Source organism: Carassius auratus, chromosome 27 (assembly GCF_003368295.1).
Source record: "Carassius auratus strain Wakin chromosome 27, ASM336829v1, whole genome shotgun sequence".
Lineage (NCBI taxonomy): Eukaryota > Metazoa > Chordata > Actinopteri > Cypriniformes > Cyprinidae > Carassius > Carassius auratus.
In genome coordinates, this window is record NC_039269.1 from 12,892,047 (window position 1) to 12,905,365 (window position 13,319).

The following is a 13,319-nucleotide window of genomic DNA, read 5'->3' on the forward strand; positions in this document are numbered from 1 at the left end:
AAGCCAGAACTGTTTTAGAGAACGATTAGTTTAAGTCTTGTACATTACTTTTCTGAGAGTGTGTGTTTGCCATTGGTGTGGTTCACGAAGGATAACAGATATGGTGCTTTTGTGCCCTTCAGCTTTTATCTGTTTTTTTGCATTATTTTGCATGTCATCTGTGACTGCAGAGAGAACATTATTATGCTCCTCAGAAAGTATTGATATTTGGTACACTTTTGATGGTAAGTGGAATATCATATACTTCTTATATACACACTTCACACACACACATATCTGGGGGCAGTAACATGATCATTTTAATACACTGATTTGATGCTAACATTTTGTGAAAACTGATATTTTTTGGGGATCCTTTAATGAATAGATAATTCAAAAGAACAGCACTTATTAGGAATAAAAATATTTTTTATACTGTTTTTATATACTTTTAAACATTATACTATAAAGGCCTTGACTCTCACTTTTGAACAATTTATTGTGTTATTGTATTTATTGTTTAAACTTAAAAAAATCGTTGTTAAAAAAATTGTTAAAAAATCTTACTGAACTCAAACATTTGAACAGAATAGTGTACATACAGAAACTATTATTGGAAACCTACATATTAGTAACCCACAAAATATGATACATGATAACATTTTGTCTTAATTGAATTATGAACATTTACTGTCTCTTTAATCAGGCCCACTGTATTACCTGTCAATGGATGGTTTCCCCTGCAAACTAGGAGTGGATATGTACTCTGTAACTTATAAAGTAATCCCAAGTAAGTTTGCGAAAGATTTAAAGTTGGTAATATAATATAGTCTGATTAGTCTTATCTTCTTTGTGGAACAGTCTGTTTAATTTAACCATTTTAATGGTTAAATCACATTTTAATGTGACATTTGCCTTGTTTTTCAGTGTTCACAATCACTCGTGTTGGATATCATGCTATTATTTATTACAAAGGTCAGCTGTGGTTGGATCATGTGCAGCCAGATATTCCTTGTGAAGACCTCAAATTATGTTACATCATAAAAGGAGGTACTACGTGTAATATATGTTTAATGCATTATATTTTAATATGGCAATGCAGCTGGAATACCAATGAGGATGTGTCCTTGTTTCAGAAACACTTCATGAGACTTTTCCATTTTATGTGAAAAAGTTTTTTGGCCCCGAGGTGAGTAATCAACTTAGTGCTTTATCCACTCCACTTTAAATTAATTGAATCCTTCAGAAATTACATGTATTAAAATATACAGTATACTATAAATGATAATACATAATAAAGATAAGATTAAAAGCCATAATCTTATAGTAAAACCGATTTTGCTATTTTACTTTACAGGGAGAGTATCAGATTATCCTCACCATAAACGTTGTTGATGACCTTGAAAACAAACTGCCAATACAATTTAATGTCACTTTAAATGTGAAAATCGATGGCAATAAGAAAAACAAATTCTTTCCACATCTGGAAGGGGTGTAGGACAAGCTTTATTTATTTTTCAAGTCAAATTATTTATTCTGTATTTTTTCGGTTCAGCTTTATGACCAGATCAAGTGATCATCATTCTAGCAAATCCATCTCAAATGACGGATATTAAAATTGTTTGTATGTATAGTATTTTGACACCAGGTAGAATATTTAAGAACATTTAGATTGAGCCAAATGATAAAGGCCGCCCCTTTAGCCCAAACAGCAGCCTGTCAATTAGGAACTTGATTCTTCTTCCTGGATGCATGGCACATTATCAGCTGCTGAGTATTGTCATTCATTCCGAACCGCCTCCTGTTTGAAGTTTGGACAGACTGAAATAGTTAAAGGAGGTTAAAATAACAGCCTTATCAACAGTGTCTGCCATCAGCTGGGAGTAGCTCTCACTTATTTATTGTAAATGTGTGTCTTGTGAGACATTACCTGACACTTGATAACAGAAACACGAGTAACAACATAAAGTATAACTTAAATGTTGTGTGCTATGCTTAATGAATGCATATATTAACAATCTGCAAGTATATAAAAACAAACATGCCAATACAGTGCTTAACATTATTTATTTTATTTACAAACATATCATTAATTTAGCAAAAATTCTGTAAAAACAGTAATATTGAGAAACTCAATTACAATTCAAAAACAGATTAAATCTGTTGTAAGTGTTTTATGTTATAGAACTTGAAATTTAATTGATTTCCTTTTAAAAATTCATGTGTGCTGATTTGGATGCAGATTTCTTTTATCATGATTCTTCAAGACATGGAAAGTTAAAAAAGACAGCATTTATTTGAAATGGTAATTCTTTGTAATGTTTTAAAAGTCTACTGTCACTTGTTTTATTCAATTTCTTTAAACGAAAAATCTTTATTTCAAAACTGTTTATAGAGGATATAGACAGACAGATAGATAGATTTCCACTGAATTCATGAATTACATCACTGTGTTCATTTCTTGTATGACATAAAACAAGTGAATCTCTGATGAGCACTACATAGTAGACACATGCTGTATTTGTGGGAGTGATATACAGTATGTATGCTGGAAGAGGGATCACTACCGCTCTTGTCAAGAGGGTTGGGTGTGAGGTGGCATATTCGCAGTGGGTGTGTGGGTGTTGCAGGCCTGACAAGAGAGAGCAGGTGTCTCAGGACGGGCTGACCTCGCAGTTTTGACCCTGGGGGCCTATCAATCTCAATCTAATGGCAGGGAGGGGGCAAGGAGAGGTAGGGTTAATTAGGCAGCCTCCCTAACAAAAAAAAAAAAGAAAAAAAAGAAAAAAGAAATTCCCCAAAAAAGGGAAGTTGAGGTAAATTTTTTAAATTTTGAATACAGTAATGGACTACATGTTATGATCATCTTCTCTGTGTCATCAAGCAGCGAAACAAAGTACTTGATAAGACTAAATTAATTACTTTACATATTAATGACTTAATAATGTGACATTTTTGCAAAAAAAGTCTTAAGACATATATGTACAAAATAATTTGCTTCTGGTTTGAAGAACACTGTTCCTGATGGTTAATTTTCTTTTTCTTTTTCTTTTTTAGATTACAAAGAAAAAATAAAATTCAGATCCACTTTGTTCACAATGGCTCTTTACCGCAAACCTTTTCTGTAGTAGAAGTGATGACCTGTGAAATATGAGCCGGTGTATGTAGTTTGAGATGGTTGAGGTTTCTCACTGTCTCCCATTCACATGCAACAAATTCTGTGTAACCGATACTGTTTGACCTTGGCAATTCCCATGAAAATATTTCTCAAACTATACCAGATCTAAGTTGGTCTCAACCAATCGGGGCGAAATATATTTTCAGAAATTACGCAAACAATGACCCAACGCACCGAAGTTGGAGGAAATTCCATCAGTGTTGACTGAGCGATGTAGGGGTGTCATAGAATAGGCTACCTCGGAGTGATCTTCTTCCCGTTTGTGCATCAGCAGAGGTTTAATTAGGTAAAGTGTCTCGTGAGACTAGATGCTTAATGGCTGCGGCTGTTTAGAAACACAACTTTGTGTGTTATGTCTGTTGGTTGAGCCTCTATTTCAAGCTCTTTCTATATTAACTGTAGTCCACTATGGGGTCCATGTTCACATACTAAAAGAGAACAACAAAGCAGCTGGTGGGTGACCTTCCACTCTCTCCATTGAGCTCAGAGGAGGAGAGAGACGACATAGGCTGGCGCAACTCTCATGGTGCTCAAATACAACCCTCTCCCAGCCAACAGCAGCTGCTTCGCACTATTTTGGTCTTAGGATCACCACAGCAATCCTTCAGACAAGGAACAATTTTCACACTCAAGGGGGAAGGACTGGTCTAAAATAAAACATACCTGTCAACCCTCTACAGACACCTTGGCAATTGAATCGCCATTAGCAAGTGCATTTTTTAGTTCACTCACCATACTGATAAGACTATATAAATATGTAGCTATATTATATATTTTATATTTCTTATATATATTTTATATTTATTTTACTAAATATGTTTGTAAAATGGCACAGCTATTTCAATATCTTGAATTATAGAACTTTAGTAATTTGAATTAAAACTTGGTTATAAGGATGCATATTAGTAATTTTAACTAAACGGACTAGTGGTGGTGCTTTTTTGGTCATTCCGTGTTTCTGTAAATAAATAAATAAATATATGGAGAAAACTAGCATTAATACTGGTAAGATAATAATACTAGCCTACAAATTCTACTAAAAATAACAATATAAAATGCAGTAAGGAATAACGAGCTGCTGGATTCATGAATATTAATCAGGTTGTGTACATAAGCTAGACGATTATAGGTGAACGCCAACCAATGAGATTGTCGTTTGAAAATTAATTCCGCCTAATAGCAGAGAACCTGTCAGTTCTTAAAAGCTGAAGAATTCCAATGTAACGCTGTTAATTTGACAGAAAAATATAAGAAAGTATATTGTTTAAGTATAGCGCGTCAATTCTGCATGGTATGTAAGACTCTCTCGCTCTGTCGCTCTCTGCGTGAGAAAAAACACCAACTGACGGCGAGTTGTGCACCTTCACACTGAAGTTTACGGTACGCGAAATACCAGGCATGCTGTCCATCCACAGAGATGAACGGAAAAATAGCACAGATCGCTTCTCGTTCGATGAAGAGAGAAACTCTGAAGCGCTCAGCCGAAGTGTTCTACTTAGCTTCCCACTCACACACTGGCGAGTAAAATCTGAGAATTTATTAGCCAGTGGCTAATATTAGACATCATTTAGTGGCTCAGAGTAAAGATTTAGATGCAGTAGTAGAGGGTTGTCTGTTAGTCTAGAGAGAGACGGCATGGAAGTAATGGAAGCCCCTCTCTCTTCTGCCTAATAATTTTGTGCATTAATGTATGTAATCATTTCAAAACTCTTCTTTGTCTAATAATAGGTTATAAGACATTATTTGGACAGGGTGTTGGACAATAAAATGGGAAAAAACAATGCCAGGACATGCTTCAAAACTTTGAAAAGTCATCTTTTTAATTATAATTTATATCAATAATTTCCCAAAAAATAATATATATCTATATATACGTTTCATTATCATTAAGGTGTGTGGGACAGTTCATATAAAAACTTTCAGCAACATTTTTCCACATGTTCAGCCTTTAAAATGAAAACAATACATTCAAACCAATTTAAAAATGTTAAGATATTACAATAACTGATTCGAGCCATTTTAAATGTCGTATTTAACCCTTTCGTGCTGTTGCATGTCTTTATTACCCGTTTTTTGCTTTAACCTAAATTTTATGCAAATTTTTATCTTGAATTTGCAATTAATGATTCTTCAGTTGTGAATTTTTGTATGGTCAATCTGAAGAGCTATGCTAGATATTAAATCATAACAGCACAAAAGCTTTAAATTGAATACTGTTTTTCAATAAAACATCTTAAATACCAGCAGTGTTTTTATTTTCTTTCTTTCTTTTTTTTCTTTTTTTATAAAAATACACAATTTGTAACTTTTCTTGGTATAGAGATTAACTTTTTTGTAACTTCTTGGTAATGGAAACAAAATGACAAATAAATCTTTACTGGTTAAACAAATGCCAAATTGTAAGGGGACATTTTAAATACATCTAATATGTATCAGGTCAGGATGGAATATAAACAGAAATAGAAAACAGAAAAAACAGCGATTTACATAGCCAATGAGTGTAAATCAAAGATGTTTACCCCACCACAAAAAAAGAAAAGAAAAGAAAAAACATATTGCTTTAAAAGATATTATTTCTTTAAAAATAAGTCTGTTTTACATTTGAAGATTACTCTCTCTTGTCAAATGACAAACCATCATCCATTCTGATGCTCTTCTCTTCCCTCCTCCTCCTCTCTCACATACTCTCGCAGTCTGACAAAACCTCTGTAAAAACAGTTACCCTGTTACTGCTGAAATTCATGCTTCACACAACACATCCATAGCTGACAAAAATACACCATGCACGCAGGATGTTTGAATCAGTCAGCAAAAGATGCAGTGCTGTAATTTTAGTCAAGGCCATTTAGTGTCCAACTGTTGACTAAATATATTCTGACTTTGTATATAAAATAGATCTATTTTTATGTATACATTTGTCATTTAAATACTGGTGCGAATGCACCATGTGCACAATAATTGCAACCACATCCTCATGCACCACCAAACCAAAATAATGGAGAATAACAGCAGATTTCCACAAAAATCCCCAATTAAGACAGCATTTCAAAAATCACATTTTCAGAGGTAAACTATAACACTGTTACAAATTCTTAAAGGCAACCATCTTTACATTCGCGTTTATAACCATTGGGTCCACCTGAATGTATTCAACACAATTAAGCAGGCATAATACTGAGACAGGTACCGCTCTGCACGTCAACTTTAGGGGTAGTGTGGGGGGTTTGGGGGGTTAGTGGGCACAGTCTCAGGCCGTGAATATTAAAGGTGCAAAATGTCACAATTAGTCATTTCAAAATAAATAAAATAAAAGCCATGCATTTTGCCCTAGTACAATGTAAAACTGCCTATCCTTCAAAAGAAAACACACACACAATTTTACAATAATACCTTAAATATATTCAATCAAACCACGCACTTTAAAAAAAAAAAATCTTGAAAAATTATAAATCTTACAGTTCAAACTGTTACGTGCTGTTATTTTCAAGTTAGATTTTTCATTGGATATTTTCGTCATCCTTAGCTACAGGTGCAGAAATAAAGAACACAACAGAAACAAAGACAAACAAAAAAAGTCAAGACAAAGTCGTTAAACCAGTACCATGCACAGGCATGTCATAGACGAATCTCCTAAAACAGGAGCAAGAGATGTTAGACAAGGCTGTAGAGATGGGTAATGGAATAAGACTGGCAAGTGACCCTTTCAAAATGTGCATGGTGTTTCGAACCAAGCGGAAAGCGGACACTGGTACACACTCCTGCTGCCCAAACACACTGGCAACCCGATGCACATCTCCCCTTTAAAACGTCAGGTGGTAAAATAGTAAGGCAGCTGTTCGCTTCCGTCAGCTAAAAGTGCATCTCCGAACATATCCAGTTAAGTCCCCCCATTCCACCCCTCCCATTAGCAGCAGGGTGGACATGCACTTGACTGGGTACGGCTTGGATCAGCAGATTCTTTTTCTTTCCCAACGACTGCTTGCTTCAGCTTTCAGAGCCCAAGCGAGTCACAAATCATCGCCAGAGGAACTGGGTTGGCTCAAGCCGAATGGTCCGGGTTTCGTCTTTCTCCCATGATTTGCTCTAATTCCAGTCATCCAGTCCTTTGCCTGTTTCTGAGTGTGACTGGTGCCATTTTGTTTTAAAGGCCATTGACGCAAGTGCGGAGAATTAGGGGCCTATGCCGCTAGTTTTCATGAGCTCACTGAAGGGTCGAAACAGTTAGAGGGTAAGTAATTATGTTGAATAACATTCAGGCACAGCTGCAATTACATGGCAAGAGTAAGGTAGACTACATTAGTTGGTGACTGACATGGGGAAAAGATCAGGGCCGAAATCCTCCATCTGAGTGCGAGAGTCTTACCTGAGTTTAATGTGCCATCAAGTGAGGAAATGAACAAAAATAATTGCCAGTCCAATATTTATCAGCATCACTAGTATGACCAATATTGAGTTGGGACCCTGAAGAACCGGCAAAAAAGACAAAGCTGGAGGTTAGCAATTGAATGGCACCCGCTCTCATATAGCAAATAAAAATACTAGGCATGCACCAATATTACAATTTTTTATTTAATACAAAAAAAACTACTTTCAAGTAATGGCCAATATTTAATTTATATGTTTAAATATAAAATAAAATAAAATACATTTTGAATTATGCACCAATATTCAAATTTGAATTTTAATACCGAAAAGCTGATAATTATTTTCATGTAATGGACAATATTTATTTGATATGTTTAAATATAAAATAAAAAATATAAATTTTAAATTAGATACTAAAAACTAAAAAACACCATTTATATAAGCATGCATGATACAGTATATGAATACCATACTGTTTATTTTCCATTATTAGAAATGTTCAGATTTATTAGTATCAGTCAATACTGGATATTTAAGTGTGCAGGATCATTTGAATTATTTACTTTAAAGGTGCACTAAGCATTTTTTGATAAAACGCTTTTGACCACATTGGACCGAGTCCCAAAACACACTTGTAGCCAATCAAAAGTAAGGGCCATGTCTTGTAATAATGGAGAGCACTCAATTTGAGTGCAGATGGACATTGGCAGATTGACTGAAGATAATTATGAGAATCGAAAGATAACTAAAGAGGAGAATGTCGGAGAAACAAAACATTAAAAAAAGAAGAGTTATGATCAGGCAAGAGGTAGGACCCAAATAAATACTGAAGCAGCTTTCCAGCGGTGGAGAGAACTCAGGGAGAGGGAAGGCCTAGAATTGGACACCCAGGTTGCATTGTTTCATTGCGAGTAACTTTGATTTTGCATTGTTTCACACATCTTATCTGTGTTGGCTTTTGTTTGAATATGCTTGTGTCATCTTCACTTGTTTCCGCGATCGTTGTTATGCCAGGGTTGTGTGGGGCACAGAGATATAAAAATAGGCAAATTGTTTTGGTGCTTTCAAATATCAACATCATTTGGCCAAAAATAGCTTAGTGCACCTTTAATTTTAACACTGTTAAATAAATATATAATTTAGAAATCTCATACTTAACATTACAATGTTGTGATGCCTAAATTCATGTGTAGCACTTAAATGTAATTTTAAATTATAATATATACATTAAGAGAATATAGATGATTATGTATCTGTGAATTTTACAGATAAATGTCATGCATGTTGATGTTGCAGCTACTTACTGACTCCTCCTCAACAATGTCAGTAGTAATTTCCATGCTGGCTTTCTTAGTTTCTGCTAGGCTCTTTGGCTTCAATGATTCCTGTTTCTTCAGTTTGGGTTCGGGTTTGCTCTCTATGGCCATTACTGGTTTGGGGGTCGGTGTGCGGTATTGCTTTGCAGCAGGGGGCATCTTGGTGTGAGCAGTCGATGTTGCATGGTGTTCTTCATCCTCTGGATCATCAGGTGGCATCATCACCTCCGCCTTCACAAAGTACCCGTGATATTGGGAGTGCAGCTCACCATTCCCAGGGCTGGAGGCATTGGCGACTGGCGCCGGCGGCTTGGAGGGTTTGGATACCGGTACTATTTCCTGTTTTACTTCCTGTTTGTCTGATATCCTGGAAGTAGCCTTGGTGACACCCACTGCCAGGCTTTCGGCAGCAGGGGTCTTGTTTTCCTTGATGGCTTTTGGGGCACTTCTGTTAAAGAAGGGCTTTTTCTTGCTGAGAGGGGGAGAGGGAGGTGGTGTGGGTCCCGGGCTTTGGGAAGGGGACTGGTTTGGGGTCGTGCCTTTGCGATAAAAGTGCGGACTTCCTGAAGGTGATTTCTCTTTCTTTTCTTCTGGTACTTCTTTAATCTCGATAGGCTCACTGGAAAACCTTTGCTTGATATAGTCAGGACCTTAAAAGGGTATAAAAAATCAGAATTAGTTTACTAAATATTTTTACATTTTGTATATAGATATTAATTTTTTTATTTTATTACATTTTATACAGTCTGATTCTAAAAATAAAAAAAATAAAAAGATCAAATGATTACTGCCAGACAAAAAGACCTTGATGCATCTAAATCTGGCTCAAATGCTTAATACCCAGAAACAAAACATCTCAAGAGCGCTGCTTGTGAATATCAAGCTCAGAATAAACTGCCAGCACAACAGATGCAATTTCACGTTTTTTACAGTCTCAGTCTCTTAGTGTTTATGCAGGGGATGGACATTAAGAACTTTGCCACTTGCTTTATGATTGAAGTCTTAGCTTCCAGTCATTCTCCAGATTCTCCAGACCATGGATATGGCCTCGCAGCTGACACAGATGGGCTTTCTAGAACTTGCACTGGACTGTGCCCAGGCCTAGACTACAAATAAATCACACTGTTTATCAGCCTTTTTAAAGAGCTAAAGTGCGGAACAGCTCGTCTGCAGAGAGTCTTGACACCAAACACTCTCAAATAAAATGTGAGTACATTTCAGAAAGAAAACTTTCAGTCCACATTGATCCCTTGAGTAAGTTGAGTTGACTCTTTGTTGACGCAGAAAAGGTATTTTGATATTTCTAGAAGGACAAATGTGAAGTTATGAGCCTGGTGATTTTTATAAAGTCTGTAGGATTGAGGATCTTTGACCTTTATATTATAATTTGGCTTATATACAAGTAGCAGCAGCCTAATTATTGTGAAATAAAATCTAGATTGTAAACAAAAATGAGTGTCTCACTAAAATAAACATTTGTCATATTTATCCCAATCCCCAAGACATAGTTTCTTAGGTTATTTTAAATAAAATGGAATTAAACTTGACTAGTCCTAGGTAATGTTTCCCTAAATCATGTGCAGACAACCAAGGTTTTGAGAAATTCAGAACTGAAAACCTGACTACATTTCACTTCATGAACTTGACTTTAAAATTAAATGTATGGAATAACTAAAGGGACATGGTTGATGGGGAGGAAAAATTCAATTCCAATGTTTTTTTCATTTGTGCAATTCTTTTGTGTTCCCCAGGAAAAAAAAAAAAAAAAAACTTTGCATTTACTCATAAAATAATTTGAGGGTGGATTCACGTGTCCTTCTTTATGTTGAGTTACCCTTTCTGGATCATTTAAACAGGGGCACCGGGCACGTAACAGATGGAATAAATAAACTTAATGTAAATCTATCTGCAGAGATAATACTTCAATTCGGAATAATCCCCAACTCCACAGGTAACAGATTTATCCTTAACAAATAAAATAAACTGACATGCTACTCAAGCTGGTAGCCCTGTTAGTAGAAACTTTTGACCTCGTTTAGAAAAGTGCATGTATTTCATAATCTAAAGATATAGAAAAAAATGGTTATAATTCACAAAACAGCTACCAGAGTTGTAGGGATTCAGCACTGTGATTCTTTGCATCCACCCAGCAGCTTTAATCCCACTGAGGTTGTGCTGTCAAATCCGGCTAGTGCGCAATTATCTGACAATTGAACTAATGTAATAGACAATTATTTATATATTAATTATTTAGGAAGCAACAGGGATTCTGTGCATTACATAGTAATCCACAATATGTAAAATATATTTAGCTTCATAAGCAAGACGTCACTGGCCAGCCATGCAGACCTGCGTTTGAGTTGGGGGTGGAGATTTAAGGATTCCACTTGGACCATTTAGGAATTATCCTGAAACCATTTGGTAATGTATGGACAAATGCCAAAGGCATTTTAAGGCTTTAACAAAGCTTTATATGAGCAGAAAAAGGTTGAAGAAACTGGCCCTTACTAAACTGAGGTTAATGTGATATTACAAATCATAAATATATATCAAATGTGACATTCATCACCAGCTTGTTTCATGTAGGTAATGCTAATGTATCAATTGTTTAGGATAAAAATTCCAGTCTACAACACACATTTATAATTATTGTGCCTGATGGTTTTTTTAATAATTTGCAGGAATTAAAATTGGTCGGAGCTTGGCTCAGAGAAGCAGTAATTTATGCAAATGATATTCCTCCCCATCACAACTCATTTGCAATTGCATCTGCCTTCTTTGCCTTTGCTTGACAGGGAGGCAAAAAAGAGACACTTGACCCAGACACAAAGACAAGGACACAAAGGGAGTAATTAGGGAGGGGCGAAAGGGCATAGAAAAACGCGTGTGAGTCTGTGTATGAGTGTGTGCATGAGAGGAAGCGGATGTGCACGTGGGTGATGGGATACCTGGTTGATAGAAGTTGGGGGACAGTTCTCTAGCCACTGCTCTGGCGATATCAGAGTCCTGGCTGGCAGACAGGGCCGCCTGGTCAGCTGCCTCTGCTTTGGCCCTGGCGTGTGCGGTTCTAGGTAAAGCAAAGAGACAGAGCTGGAGTCAGACAGCTTGGATGATAAGATATGGGAGGAGGGCACAGCACTTTAACACTGCTCCTGGCACTATCAGTCACCACCACTGCAGTGGCTGCAAGTCTATTGTGCCACTCACAACAAGCACACAAAGATGCATTCATTAACAGAAGCTAAGGAACAAGTTACTATGCTGTGTACTGGTTTCATTTTCCTATTCACAAAAAAGCTATAGTGCTAAAAATAGTGCAAAATGTTGGCATTAATCAGTTGAAAGAGTACATAATTGTCCTCTGTCAATCTGCAAACATCTAGAGCTGAGTGACAAATATATTTGATATACACTACCATTTCAAATTCTGAGGTCCGTAATATATTTTAAAAGAGAGAGAGAGAGAGAGAGAAATGAATGCCTTTATGCTGCAAGGATGCATTCAATTGATCAAAAGTGTCAGTAAAGACATAGGGCCCTATTTTAACAATCTAAACGCATAGGGGGTGTCTAAATCCACTTTTGCTAATTTAGCGACAGAAAAATGTTTGGCGCGCCCGGGCGCATTGTCTAAATGGGTTGTCCCTATTCTCTTAATGGGTAATGGGTGTTTTTTGGGCGTAACATGCAATAAACCAATCAGAGTCTCATTTTCCATTCCCTTTAAGAGCCAGTTGCGCTCTTGCCATGACGGATTTGCTATTTACACTGCGAAATTTAGCAAGTGCAAAGACAGAGAACGTGTCTCCGAGATGAAACATAGCTGTTCATGTGTGAGCAGATAGCCTAATTCTGATACATGCGATGACTATCCATTATGGCATGTAGGCATTTTTATATTTAATTAGCCTTAAAAAAATTATTATGCATTGCAATGCTTTAATTTTTTATATTTGGCATGTGTGTGTGCTGCTGTGCGTCCCCGTGCCTCAGCAGTGTTTACACTCTTTAAATAACCCATGGGCGCAAAAATGAGTGTAAATGCATTTGCTAATTAAACTACGTGGCGCTGGACGGGAAAATGTGAACGCGCCGGACTGAAACTAGCAAACACACTTACGCTGTGCCTTGTATCGCATTGCGCCGTGTGTATGATAGGGCCCATAATGTGAAATGCTCTAAAATATTTCTATTTCACATAAATTATGTTTTAGCGTTATGAACTATTAAACTATCATTATTTTTAACAATTAAACTTTCTATTCAGGAAAAAAATAAATATAAAATAATGAATATAATGGTTTCCACAAAAATATCAAGCAGAACAACTTTTTTGAACACTGAAAATTCAGGTTTGGCATCACAAAAATTAATGACATTTTAAAATATAATCAAATTGTAAAATTTTTTAATAATGTTACAGTTTTTACTGTATTTTAGATCAAACTTAACTAACCACCAAACCAGTATTGTATCTTAAT